This window comes from Lichenostomus cassidix, chromosome 3, assembly GCF_008360975.1.
Source record: "Lichenostomus cassidix isolate B80296 chromosome 3, HeHo_3.0, whole genome shotgun sequence".
In the NCBI taxonomy this organism is placed as follows: Eukaryota; Metazoa; Chordata; class Aves; order Passeriformes; family Meliphagidae; genus Lichenostomus; species Lichenostomus cassidix.
In genome coordinates, this window is record NC_139483.1 from 79847333 (window position 1) to 79861983 (window position 14651).

General features: G+C 37.9%; 1 long non-coding RNA gene across 1 annotated transcript; it reads right to left on the minus strand.

The window, feature by feature from the left end:
* Positions 1-9050: 9050 nt before the first annotated feature.
* On the minus strand, positions 9051-13829 carry LOC146440085 (uncharacterized). Its single transcript, XR_014851353.1, has 3 exons — positions 13796-13829; positions 12431-12525; positions 9051-9472 (listed from the first exon to the last, which is right to left on the minus strand). It is a non-coding gene; the product is annotated as an uncharacterized LOC146440085 (long non-coding RNA).
* Between the last annotated feature and the right edge of the window lie 822 nt (positions 13830-14651).

Consider the following 14651-nt stretch of genomic DNA (forward strand, 5'->3'; position numbering starts at 1 on the left):
ATGATCCTGAAATACAATGGAATTTGAAAAGGTTAGTAACAGAAGGACATAGAATATTTGTTAAAAAATTTCTGTAAGGGCAAAAATGGAATGACTGCATAAAAAATCAAAATCAAGAGCATGGACAAGAGGAACACAGAAAAGCCTAGGGACCAGAAAATGTACTAAACTATAAATACTTAACCAAGAAAAAGAAAGTTATCTGCAAATGAAAAAGGTAAAAGTCGAGGAGAGCCAACACAAAAAATATTATAGAGCATAATCAAAATATTTTATTTTAAAACATGACATAATAAAGAAGGTTTTAAGAAAACGTGCATTAACAAGACCAAACACTTGAATGGGAAAGAAAATGCATCAAACCAGAGGCCAGAGATAGGGAAATAGACAAATCAGAAGCCATGAATGGTGAGAAAATACATCAGAGAGGTTAACAGAGAGAAGGAAAACAAGATTCTAGTCAAATACTGGAGGACTTGTACTGTATATAGGACAAATTACACGACAGGCAAAGGAGCAATCAGTAGAAAATAACCCTGTCATTTAATCCTAGGAGCTGGTTAGAACCCGAGCGGATGAGAAATGTGGTTTAAGTGGTTTCTCTAAGATCAGCATCCCAGAAGCCCAGCTAAAGAACATAAACAGAAAGATGGTGTCAATCACGCTTGTTGGAAGCAAAATGGCACAGGAATGGTTTAACTTAATCCCTGAGGGTTGAACACTGACTCTGACTTTATTTTCAGGTTTCAGCCTACGTTTAAGAAAACCCCTCTGTTCCATTTGCAGAGATTTTGACATTCCAGTTCTTAACTTTCTTCCTTTTTTTCATAACTAAGAGGATCACTGATCAAACCAAATCCAACAATTGTCAAAATCATTCTTTCAAGGCCAGTATGTAGTCTCAAAACATCTCACTTCTTGGCAATGACTAAAAGCAAGAAGGTTGGGCCTGGGACAAGATGATGATTATTATTTTTAGGGAAAGGTATTCGTTTATTCATATTTAGTCATACGTTCCATCTAAGGCATCCTATTCAAAGGTTGGTTCTCATTCCAGTCGGCTACGCATCACTGACTCCCATGGGAACCTTGGAGTTTCAGTGTTGTGCTTACTCACTGGAAAACTCTCTTCCACAGAGGCATCTGGTGTCTCATACAACCAAACAGCAACATGGGTTTTTAATTTGGGGGGAGATGTTGCCCCAGCGCTTCAGGCTTCAGAGTGCATGCTTGCATTGGTAAGGAACACCACAGACAGAGGACAGAAATGCCTTTCACCAGTTACTTCTCTGCATTTCACTGCACTGTGAACTCCAGCTGCATTTTGTAAAAACAATTGAAAGTATTTAGTTATAAATTAAAAATAAACAGGAAGACTTTATCTGAAAAGATAGTCACAAGTGAGTGTGCACATATGTAAGTGCATATAAACTGCTGATAATATAAGATCTGTCAGCACAGTTGTGTCACAACATAGGATTTGCAATTTTATAGGTCTCAGAGCTGTTTATAAGCAGTGTTAGTGTTCAGGATAAAGAAAAGCAGGACAAAAAAAGTTCTTCTTTTGGAAATACTCCCTATTTAGTGGTGGGGTTAGCTTAATGTAGCTGCATGCTGAACTTTATGCTGATTTAGGAGCCTGTGCAAGACTAGACCAAAAACAATTTTAATGGGACACAGATAAACTATCAATGTAATCTTTTCCAAAACCAAAAGAAGGGAGAGGCCTGGTCCTGCAGGCAGACTTCTATCTAAATCTCAATGAATACAAAGGAGTAATTTTGAAATGTTTGTATCTTGTAAACAAGTCAGTGCAATTAAAACTGAGCCACTTTTTTTGACATTTTCTTATTTCCAGATTTCCATCTCCCATTGCCAGTGTTTCAGTTGTACATAGTGACTGCTTTCTTGTACATGGGCATGACCACAAAATTCCTTTGTCTGTGCATTTGTTTCTGTAGGCTCACAGGGCTGGTTTTTTACACATCAGTGACAAACGTAATTTACAAAATGTTTCCCTTTTTTTGGTCATTATTTATTTCCTAACCCATTAGTGAATCTTATCCTCATCATCTTAGTAACAACACATCTGAAGTTGACATAAGAAGGCAGGAGAGACTGCCCTTACCACACAACTTTATTGATGTTTCTGCATCAACTGTGATTCTTGGCAATCCAGTTCATCCTTTCCCAGCCTTGGTCGATGAAGTCATACCCACGACCTTAACAAAGAGAGATTCAATTTCTCCTCACTTATGTTAGGTGGGCTTCTCAATGTTCTCTTAACAGAAGTTGAGGTCCTGTGAGAAACAGCTCAAATTTATTTCCCCTGCCATTGACAGCATCCATGTGCCTCATATTCCCTGAAGCAAAGACAAAGTACTGCTTGGGAGCTTGGGATCCCAAAAGTAGATGTGTCTTACATTTCTCTAGTTCACTGCATACCTCAGTCCTAGGGCTGCTAGTTGGGTTTCCTGTGGGAAGCAGGGTTCAGTGCCTTTGTCATTTCCATTTGCTTTCCCAGTAAAGCCAGAAGCAAGATGGCTTGGATTTCATTTGTTTAACATTCAATTTTCATGTGCTGTGTGCATGTCTGTCTGTCTGTCTGCTCAGGGACCCACCAGCCCATTCTCCCCCTGTCCAGCAGTTTTGAAGCTGTTGGATAATCTCAGTTAAATTCAATGCAAGGCTTGAACTCCCTCTGAAGTGTTTCCTCAACATACAGACTGGTCATTGACCATGTTGTACAGGATAACTCCCACCTGCTTCACTCCAGGACATGGTCCTTGAAGGCACTTTTGCCATTCTCTGTCTCTATTTCTCCTACCCTTTTTTCCTAGACTGGAGGCTGGTAATGGATACAGGACCTGTCCAGCTTCCCAAGAGATGGGTGTAGAGATGCAATTGGCGTCTCCAGGAAGAAAAAGGCTGCAGACCATCACAATCCTTTCTGTTCCAGGGACTCAAATCCCTTAGCTCCAGGCCATCTGCTTTGGTGTCTATTCCTGTCACCAGCTTCCCCTTATCTTCACCTGTGGTCTCTGTCACTGTAAAATATTAATATGTATTAATTTCACCTTCCTTTCTAAGAAGCCCAGAACAAAAGGAAGTTCTGCCTTAATATTTTTTAATGCTGGTGGGATTGTCACAGGTCAGCATCATGCTGTTGTAGGTACAAACTTCCAGTGGTATACAAAAAAAATGTTCATTCTTCCAGCAAAACCTGTATTTTTATCAAGTATGAAACATTTGGGAGCTGTGTTAAGTTGACAGCTTACAGTGGAAGACAATAAAAATTAGTAGTCCTGACTTTTCTTCTGAGGTGTCAACATTTATTTTATTATGGCAAAATTTTGCCTTTCAACAGTTTTTCTATTATTTCATTTTAACTTTCAGATTATAATTTTAGCGTTATATTTCTATATATATTCTGTTTTTTTATATTGAAGTTTTGACCCTATTCAAGTGAAATAACACAATGGCTCTAAACATAGCATTTTCTGGAACTACAGGCCTATAACTCATTTATAAACTCTCCTTATAAACTACATTCTGTAGAGCTCAGCAAATAATAGAGTTTGTAGTCTGAGACTGAACCAAAAAAGTTGAAAAAAAATTCATTCAAGCCCAATCAAAACAGAAATTGACATTACAAAAATAAATTAAAAATTAGTAGACTATTAGAAGAAACAAAGTTTTCCCTTTTATTTTAAGGATGTTAATGTCTCTGCCCTTAGACATCCTATTAGCCATTGATTTGCCATATTCAGCCCAGCATCATAAGTGGTTTCAGTCCATGGGAAACCTCTTTATTTGGTGGACATAATGGGAAAAGACCTTTCTGGTTCAGACAGAAACAGGAGCATTTGTCCAGTGCCTCTCTTGCCAGACAAGACCTCTGGGTGTCTTGGAATAGCCCTGCTTCCTTTTTTCTTTTTTTCTTCTCTCATTTTTAGACTTATTTGGGAGCACTGAGCAGCACTGGTTTCATGTAAGCTCTCGCCTGCCACCACCTTCACTGCCTTCACCATCCTTGGTCAGAAAGCCACATCTACTTAACTTGAAATGACAGATTTTGTGACTGGGGGACACAAAGGGCAGTTATCAGCCATCAGATCCTGTGAAAAGGGAGGTTTAGAAGCTTCCCAGGTCCTAAAGTGACTTGCCCATCACCAGAAATCCTTCAGTCTCTATAGACAGCAACATGGGAGCTTGATCTAGTTGCTGATGTTGCTCTGAGCAGCAGAAGAGTGGGACTTGCTAGAAAATTAAGTTCTTGAGGGAAAAATAAAAATTAAAAAAAAAAAGGCAGAAATGAAAATCTAAAAGGTTTGTTTTCACAGGACAATGTTGCCAATACAACACAACTGAGTCATTCCCTGAGCACTGATGATAACAAACCTCAGTTACCCAGGTTCTCTTGTCTCAAGACCAAATTCCCTGGCATCCCCCAAATTCTAAATGCTTCATAGAATTACTTGTGTGGGTTTCTGGATTCTAATAAACACAGGTTGACAGGAATGTCAAGAGGTCTTGCTGTCTCCTCCACCTTGCTGCTTACCTTCAGGAAGATCACAGGAACCTTTGGGAGTTTCCATCACATTTTGGGAAACCAGCTAGAGAAGTGGGCTAAAGACAGCAGCAGATGCCAGAAGTCCTAATCCTCTCCTTTCCTCTGTTCCCAAGGCTGCTTAGACTGCAACATAATACTAAGCAGCAAGAATGAGCTTGAACAGCTGTTTGATTCAGGCAGTCCTTCTCTTGGTGGATATGGAGTCTAATCCTCTTTATTTCGATGTTTTCCTTTTCTGGCTTTTCTGCTTCAGACTCTCAGCCTTATACAAGATCATCTTTCTTCTCTTGCCCTGCCGGCTGAGCACCACGTAACTAAAAAGTCAGGCTTTTGCATTTGCCATGATCTTGCTAAAGTGTTTTACTAAAACTGGGAAAAATTTGGTATTTCCTGGAATGCTGCAATCAAGGCTTAGAGTCTGTCTTCTGCAAGTCATTCAGATCCAATTCACATTTTCTAGAATGCTCTCTTTCTCCTGACAGCCACCTGAACATTGCTCTGAAAAGCCTCCTGTGCATGGTCCCTGAATTGGAGAAACAGCCTCACCATTGTGCTCCTCTAGCTAGCATATTCTCTTCCCACCAAAATGATTGTAGAGTTTTATTGCTTATTTGACAGTGCCCAGGAGGGAAGAAAATGCTTCACAATACAGGTAAGAAAAGCCACATTACTGCTTGGAAGCATGGCATGGTGACAGGAATGACACTGGAATAGGGGAACTCAGCAGGAAGGAAAAATCAAGTATGAACAGTGAGACCATGCTGCTATTCCCTGAGACTTGCTGTGCAGCATGAAGGGACAGAAAATCAAGCATTTCTAAACTATGAATCATAGTATTCCATTTTCCTGGAAGTAGATTTTATGAAAGAAAATCTTGATTTTTAAAGAAGTCTAAATCTAAAAAGTGCAGGGTTGTTGTCAGTAGCTCAGAAGAGTATTTTGACTTCAGTGGCACCATGATCACATGAATTCATTTTTTTCAAAAATGAAAATATATATGGAATAAAGTCTGAGCCAATGATTAGTCTGAAAATACTGGCATCAGAAATGTTTTATTTCTTAAATATTTTGCCATTTTGAACAGTAATTACGGCATTACATTTATAGAATATAAATTAATAACTGAAGTTTTACCCCGTGAATTTTCTAAATTATTTTCAAATGGACCTGTTGCTGCTGTTTAGCTGACTGTAGACAGAACAGTATAACAACACCTTTTTGAAGAAAAATGTTGTGATTTCAATAGATTGTAATGCTATTCTACTAACAAAAGAAGTGTTTGACTGGAGAAACTACTTTAGGCTCATCATATCCCTAGTCTGGGAAAACAAATCTAGGAAGCTCTTTATTTTCATCTATTTTTCTAAGTGAAAACTTCACCATTGACTTCATAAGATTTAAAACTTGCTGTGGTGTGAGCCACAAGACTTTCTGCAGCTAGTTATAGTGTTATTTCAGTCTGAAATGCGACCAAAAATAACTAGCACAAACTCATTATTTTTAAAGAAAATAAACTTATTTTTGTAGAAATTCAGCATACATACATTTTTTCATAGACTTGTAATATCAGCTGAGGGCTGTGCTGAAAATCAAATATCCTTTAAGAACATATGCCTTCTTCCTGCAAAGGATTTGATGAATCTGTGCAGCAAGCCAGCTTGGATTTCTTCGAAGAATAGAATTCTAATTGTTATTATTCATACAGCAATAGGATCTAAATACTTCAGTGATGTTCAAGCCTCAGGGTGTTAAGTAATGTGCGAGGGAGACAGATGCTGCTCCAAAGCATTACTCTTTGAGATGAACAAGCAGAACAAAGAATAGGGGTTGGGGAAAACAAAAGACACAGAACAAGGAGTGATCTACACAAGACATGCAAAAGAAACAAGATGAAATTAAAATTTTAACCTCTCATTGAAATGCCTTGCCCAAGCAGATGAATTGTTGGTGTGGTGATGGCACGACAGCAAGACTGAAATTCTAGCCCAGCACAATCAATGGCAGATTTTCTCAACACTCTCAGACTAAGAACTAAAATAATTTCAAAGACCCCACTGGTAATGTGTTCAGCTCTGGGGAGTGCCCAGCATGACCGATGTGGACCTGCATCAGCAGGTCCAGAGGAGGGACATCAAAATGGTCAGGGAGCTGGAACACCTCTCCTATGAAAGGCTGAGAGAGCTGGGGTTTCTCAGCGTAGAGAAGGGAAGGGTCTGAGAAGACCTTATAGCAGCCTTCCTGTACCTAAACAGGGCCTGCAAGAAAGATGGGAAGGGATTCTTTATTGGGGAATATAGTGATAGGACAAGGTGCAACAGTTTTAAACTGAAAATTAGTTTGGATAAGATATTAGGAAGAAAGTTTTTACTATGTAGGTGGTGAGACACTGGAAAAGGTGGCTCAGAGAAGATGTGGATGCCCCATCCCTGGAAATGTTCAAGGCCAGGTTGGATGGAGCTTTGAGTAACCTGGTGCAGTTGAATGTCCCCTGCCCATGGCAGGGTGTTGGAACTAGATGATCTTCCAGATTCTTTCCATTCCAAACCATTCTATGATTCTAAAAGAGATTTAAAGGGTATGACGCTTTATCAACCAAAGTCATCATCAAAGTTCCTACTGACTGAGTGACCAAGGTTTTATATTTCAACTCTGGGCAGCATGTGCCTGCTCCCAGATCTTAACTCTTTTTGCAGTTTTCTTCTAGAGAGTTACTGAAGAACTTTTATCAATACTCAGTGAGTCTATATCTAGTGTCTCAAGTTTCCTACATTTGAAGTTTTGGAAAAATTTCAATACACAGATGGAAATCTAAGTACACCTGAATTCCTCTGAATTCAGCTTCTTAATTTATGGCACAAGTTAACATATGTATAAATACATTTAATTATCCTAAACTATTGTGTTCTGAAGTCTGTGAGCTATATTCTAAACGCACTGACACAAATTTTCCAGTTCTGTTTTAGTGATGAACTATTTGTGAATAAAATATACAACAAAATCTAAACACAGGTTTAGAATCTCTTGGTAGAAACTGTCTTTGGATTCCAGATTCAGAGAGATGGAGATTCCAGCAGAGCAAAAGACTTGTTATAATCAGAAGAATGTTAAATTTGAACAGATTCAATGATTCACTTGAAATAAAATTGATTGCATAAGTAATTATTTCTTTCCTCTGTGAACAGCTTATGGACTAATGGACTAGTTCATTATTAATATTTTTTACTCATAAATATTCTCAGAATAATCAGGATGATCTTCAGATTCAGAATGTTCACCAGATGTTCTCTCTGACCACTTTTTGTTGTTATTTATGCTGTGTGATTAGCCACTTGAACCATATGGCACTGTTTCTAGTGCCTAAATCAGTGACAAATGCTTAGATCTGGCTAGTGATGAAAACAAAAGTCCATTTCCATTAAGAATCTTCAAATGAAAAAATCATGTCTCAAAAACCTTTTAATTTTTGTAAATTATGAATATTTTCACCCATTCCATGTGGACATCCAAATAATGATGAATAACATAATACATAAATTAATCCTAGGACATTACTTTTTCTCAAAGTTTAAACAGACCATTCTTTCCTCATTTGACAAGCTTCAGCTTTTCCATAGGCTCTAAATTTTAATGACAGCTACATTGTTTGGGCTTTGGTTGCCATCATCTTCATTATTATTGTTGTTAGCCTTTGAACTTGTTATTTCTTCAATTAATTCAATATATTGATACAATCAACAATTTACTTTTCAAAACATGCTTTCAAATAAATATTTCTGGGCAAGGCAGACATATTGGCTCATTTCTTTAAGAAAACAAATACCATTTTAGGCATATTAGGGGAAAAGCCATATAAATTGGCACTTTTCTTAAAGATTTCTGCACATAGCAGCACATTTTTTCACAGTTATATAAAAGTCAACTTTACTTGAACATTTCTGAGAAAACTAACACTTTTCTTTAAAATCTGGAAATGATTCCAACATAAAACCAATGTGTCTCAAACTTCCAAAGTTTAAGACTGTTAAAAACATAGTCCACATGGCATATTTCATAATACAAGTCTATTCTATTCATACCTGTTACACCAGTCATCATCTTGATTTCTAAATGCACAAAGTTAAAAAAATGGTTTTCCTATTTAAAAAAAAAAAAAAAGTCTGACTTCCCAGAGATCACAGAAATTTACTTCACATAATGAGCAAGAATTTTCTCTAGTCTCAGCATCTTTGTTCTCATTATCTTTAAATATTAACTGAGAGAAAACATTAAAATATAGCTACTGTTTAAATTTATAATTTTGTTATCTGCAAAATGACAAAGAATTTGAGGGACACAACAGTTCAATAAGTTTCGATTAAAATATTCTTTAATCCATACAAATATAAGATGATAACTGTAGGAAGAATGACACAATTCACAGTAATTGAACGAGAGCATTTCCTGTGAAATAACAGTGACAGAAATTGTCTTAGGGCATATGATGTGGAAGAGCTGATCTGACTGTCATGGTTGTCCTTTCTCCATGTAAAATTCTGTGAAGCTGCAAAATAGAGGACAGCCAATCTGGGCACCAAACAGCAACAAAATCTGAAGTTTGACCAGCCCTTACAAAGGCAGCAGGTTCCTGACATTCATTCTCCAAAACCTCAGCCTTTTTCTTCCATCATTCCAGTGTTTCATAACAAAAATGTCATTTCATAATGAGCAACATTTCTGAACAGAAGTAGTAGAAGAGAGTCCTGGTCTCCAGTAGTGCTTTTCGTTCTTGAATCAGGATCTTGTTGCTATGCTGTAGTCACATATTTAGAAGGGTTGCGTTAGCTACTGTAATTGAGGAGTGCTTCAGCAATTATCCACTGTGATTGACAAATCTCAGACCATGTTTTCCCTGCATGGCCTCTAGAAAATAAAGCAAACATTTTCACAATCTTCTGGCATTTGTTTTTCAAAATTATGGAAAACATCATGCCACTTTACAAGATTTCTGTTGTATCACCAAGTGGTGTATTTGTGTAACAACTATGCACAGCCTGATATATCCCAGCAGAACTGGAATTACCAGGCATGAACAGTCCATGCAGACCCATGCATTCATCATGAACTTAACTATGGCTTCCACATGTACAGCAGCCAGACTGGAGCTATTTCACCTGCATAGTAGCATACAACCTGCTAGAAACTACCAAATATACAGAGGATCATAGGTAAGAGTAAATTATGCCCAAAATTCACTTAGATAAAACTACTGAGTAGAAAAAAAAAAAGATTCAAGAAAAACCAAACTTATAGTACTTCTAACGTAGACTACATATTTTACTGTAAGTCTGGATTCCCCACTGACAGTCCCGAATTTGACTCCAAGGATCAGCTTCCCATGAGTTAGACAAATCTGATGGGATCTCTGCATTTATTTCTATGTACATACCCACCAAAAATATTACAGATGTGCAAGATATGCCACTGTAATGTATAAGAGATACTGATTATTCTGAACTTTCAGAAAACTTTATGATATGCCCACAATCAGGAGAGTCAGGAAAAGAGAGGAGGGACAAAGGAAAGGGAAACAGAAAGGAGAAAGGCAAAGAGGAAAGAAGAGAAGAGAAATTAAGAGAAAAGAAGAGAAAAGCAGAGAGAAAAGGAGAAGAGAAAAATCCTAGTCCTTCACATAAAACAGATCTTTTCAGGATGCATGAAAATGCCTGATGACATTGCTCATTTGGAATAACTGTTTCTCTTTATATCCCAGAAAATTTCTCTTACTACTTCCAGTGCTGGTTCAACTCAGTCACTTCACTCTGGAGAGAATCATGTGTTTTGGATAAAAAATCCACAGTGGTCTTTCTGTGCTTTTCACCACTTCTGCAGTACTCCAACCATTTGTTTGTGTTCTCATTTAACTGGCCTCATTCATCTAAGCCTGTTGAGTGCTGTCATATACCTTTGTTGCATTTAAAATGAATTTTGAATGCTTCAAACAGATGAAGAACCTGAGATGAGGCTGTCTGACCTATCTGTCAATAGCATGAAATAAACTTCTTGGTTGCACTTTTATCTCTCTCCTTGTCTCCCATCTCTTCCAGCCTTTGAGCAGCATATTAATCACACACACCCTGACTGATCACCATCCAACTTCAGCCCTTCTGGAGGCTCAAGTTTTTATGAAATTGCACCAGAGGACGAAGCTGGCTGCTGCGCAGAGAACATAAAACAACTTAAGCCAAGAAAAAATCTGGTAAAGAAATGTGATGTAAGAAAACATTCCTTAGTGTATACAGTAACATCTATAACTTCCTTTCCTATTGGAGTTGAAGACAATTATAGTACAGAAGGATGGTTATTCATCACTTCTATCAACAGCAGGATTTGCAGTAGCACAAGGCATACTTAGACCAGAGAATATTCAGCATCAGTCAGGAGGAAGAAGCAGGGCTTCTAATGTGCTCACATATGGAGCTGCAAAATTAAACTAAAGGAGGAGATGGAGCAGGACTCTATTGCCTAGATGCATGTGAATACTCTGCTGAAAATTAAAGGTGATGTTTTTTCTTCCAAACCTAGAAAACTCCTAAAAACATATCTCATTTTTCTGATGAAACTGGAGGGCTTCCACATAGGGTCTGAATTTCACCCACAAGGTCTACTTTGAACTAAGGGACTGGAAGGATTATATTTTTGTTATAATATGTGTGTCTCCAAACTCAAGTTGTTGTGGAAACAGCAAATATTCATAAATAAATAACTGCAATTAATTTACACTTGCATTGCATCAAAAAATCTTTTTAGGAATCACTATATTATCACTATCTAGATTTCTAAGACAAGAAACTTCCATGACCAAGGCAATTTATATTCCAGATTTGGGAAGAAGTTGAGAACTATCATGCATTAGAATATTATTTCATTTGTATAAAGACCTCTGGACCTTTTATTAAATATTGAGGGAGGTGTTAATTTTTATTATTATTTTAACAGAAATCCATTCATTAATTTATTTTCTTCAAGGCACTATGTCAATTACTTCACACCACAAAACACACATCTACCAACGTAGCCACACATATTTCAAACAGTTAGGTAGGAATTACTTGTAACCATTTCAGAGGTTTGATTTCAATTATATCCTTAAGGAATCTCAGCTATCATTGCACATTTTGAAAAATGATACTAGCAACTGGAACCCAGCCCTTCCATCTCTGTTTACACACTTTAAAAATCGTGAGCAACAACATTTGCAAAGCATGGAAAGGGAAAAAGAAAATTACATAAATGAGGCTGGAGAGAATGACAAAACAAAATCAAACACTCCAGCTAAAAGAAGAGCAGCCAAGTTTATGTCTTCAGTTTTGCAAAGGATTATTTCCTGATGCACAGTTTCTCACAGAAGTGATTCTGAAAAATAAGAATATCCAGGGCAGTCATTCAGTTCTATAAAGTAATATCAATAAGCTAGCAATATGTTTCCATCTTTGCAAGATAAAGAATTTTCTATTTGTTGAAGCTGCAAGCCAAAAAATTTGAAACTCCAGTAAGTTTCAAATTAAAATAATTATATTTTGCATCCTATTTTAAAGCATTTGCCAGCCTAAAATAAGGTTCAGTTTATTTATCTCTTCTTCAGGGGTCTCACTGTTCTTCAAGGGTCTCACTGTTTTGCTGCCAGAAAACATCTCATTTCTGTTCTGAGGCCAGTGACGATGAAGTGTTCAACCCTAACATGCCTGGATGGAACATCATGGAAAATGTGTCACATGTGTCAGTGTGCTGGTCCATACCAACAACCAACACCAGTGCAGCAGCAGCAGAACTCCTCTTGTCTGGAATTAACAAGGAATATTAGATATAATTCTGTCTCACTCCACCCAGATGATGTCTCAGCAGGGCAGGCTCAGGCAGACTCACCCAACAGCAATGACACCTCCAAATTCCGCCAGTCAGGATGCAAACCAACCCTGAGCATAAAGAGGTAGGACTGTTAATACAGATTATAAAATTTCTTGCAATCAAAGAGAGAAGATATGTTCCTCCCATTAAATTCTATTATGCAGGTCAAAGCTGTACTGACTGTTCTGGAATTGCTTCAGTTAGGAATAAAAGCTCACATTGTATCTAGACCAAGGCAATCCCCACAGTCTCACAATACATCATTTCATTAAAAAAATATGCCCTTAATATTTGCAACAATTGAAAACAAGTTTCTTTTCTTAAAAAATAACCTCATGGAAAAGCTGCGTTCAAGAAGTCTACAAATGCACCAGACATGGACCAGGCAGTCTCATATCTGCAACACTGTGCCTGGTACTCCACACGGTTTCCTGCAGGACACTGTTATTGCTTCCACTAAATTACCAAGACACAATTAGTTTTGTGACAGCTTGGTAAACTTGGTGATGTGGGACATTTAAACAGGATTTGGAGTTTTCTGTTGGACATTTCTTTCTGTTACTGCTATTGTTGGCATATTTAGTGTTTAGACATTTTTTACTGCCTTCTGTAAACCAGTAAGTCTAAATAATTTAATTCTTTTCTGGAATTTTATTTGCAGTGAAACCAACCCATGTGCACACCACCTGATTTAAAAAAAAAAAAAAAAAAAAAAAAAAAACCAAACCAAACACAAAAGCCTAAGCTTCTAGAAAAAATAAAGAACCAGCCTTAAAAGGGGGAAAAAATGCTGATAATTTTCGTGCTTTGAGGTCCTGTCTTTCCCATGCAAACCCTTTTTCTTCCCCAAGACTTTTGCTTGCCCCATCAAAGATAAATTTGGAGTTTTTTCCCTTTGAATTCTTATGAACTCAGTGTTTATTCATTAGAAAACTATCCTGGGAAATGGACTGCCTTATCTTACTTCCCTCTTATCTTTCACACTTTTCACGTGCTATTTCCAAGAACAGACTCCGGATCTAACCCAAATCTGCTGCAGTCACTGGGCTTTGAGCCAGGTTGAAACCCCGGCTTGCTACAGAATCAGTCATCAACCACTGCATAAGCAGCAGATGGACCAGTTTTTATCACAAAGCAGCCCTCTCTCATCAGCAATCCCTCTGTTGAAACACCAATTGCTAACCACAACGTCTGGAGCACAGCCTCTGATTTTAGGAAAGCTCCGGACAAAACAAAGTCACTCCTTTCCCAGAGACTGGACAACTCAAGTCACTAGAATGAAGCAGTACTGTGGTTTCATGTTGCATGCTTGTAACTAGAGTGCAGATTGATAGTTACTTCATTATCATCCTTCAAGTCCTTCTTTAAGCTGTCTTTCGACAACAAAAAGGAAAAAAATTATTATTATGAAAGCTAAGGCATACCTTCCCATTCCTGCTCAGTCTGCATCTATCTATTGCCTCATAATAAGAAGCTCTTTATTCTATATTTGTAAAGTGCCTATCAAAATGGGATCCAGGCCCGCAAGTGGCTGTCCTGAGCATTACAAGATGAAGGCATACCAGAGTCAGGCTTCCTGGGTTCAAAAGGCTGATAATCTGAATGCATCTTTAAAGTTTACCATGAGAGGTAGCACAGCTGATCTCATAAAATGAGTGGGTTTACATTTTCACAGAACAAAAAGAGTGCATGACCTGATGTACTGTTCCTGATGCACTCAGCAAACAAATGCATTATTTCAAATACATAATGCAATGACATCACCCATGCCATGGCTGTCTGTGCTGCCAGACTCTGCTGTACACAGGTTCCCCCTCTTTGCTAACACCACTACTCCCATGATGAAAGGATGTGGCAGCACAGATCCTTTCCTGCGGGAATTTCTCTCTTCTTCTATGTTTTATAGATAAAGATAAAACTTTAATGTTATTGAAACGGCCTTTTGGATATAGGCAGTCAATCGTCTGGGCCAATCAATCCCTGGGGGGCAGATGATATTGGTCCAATCCAAACGGCCCTCTGATGTATATATAAATTGTTAATTAAATAATAAAGTCAGTCTTTTCTAGCACTCGAAAGGTCTTGCCTCTTCACTCTGCTAGCGGTCCAACAGTGACAAAAGGAGGCAGCCAGCACACATCAGGTGGCAGTCAGCTGGGACAAGGTAACAGCAGAGTCCATGCAACAAGACCTA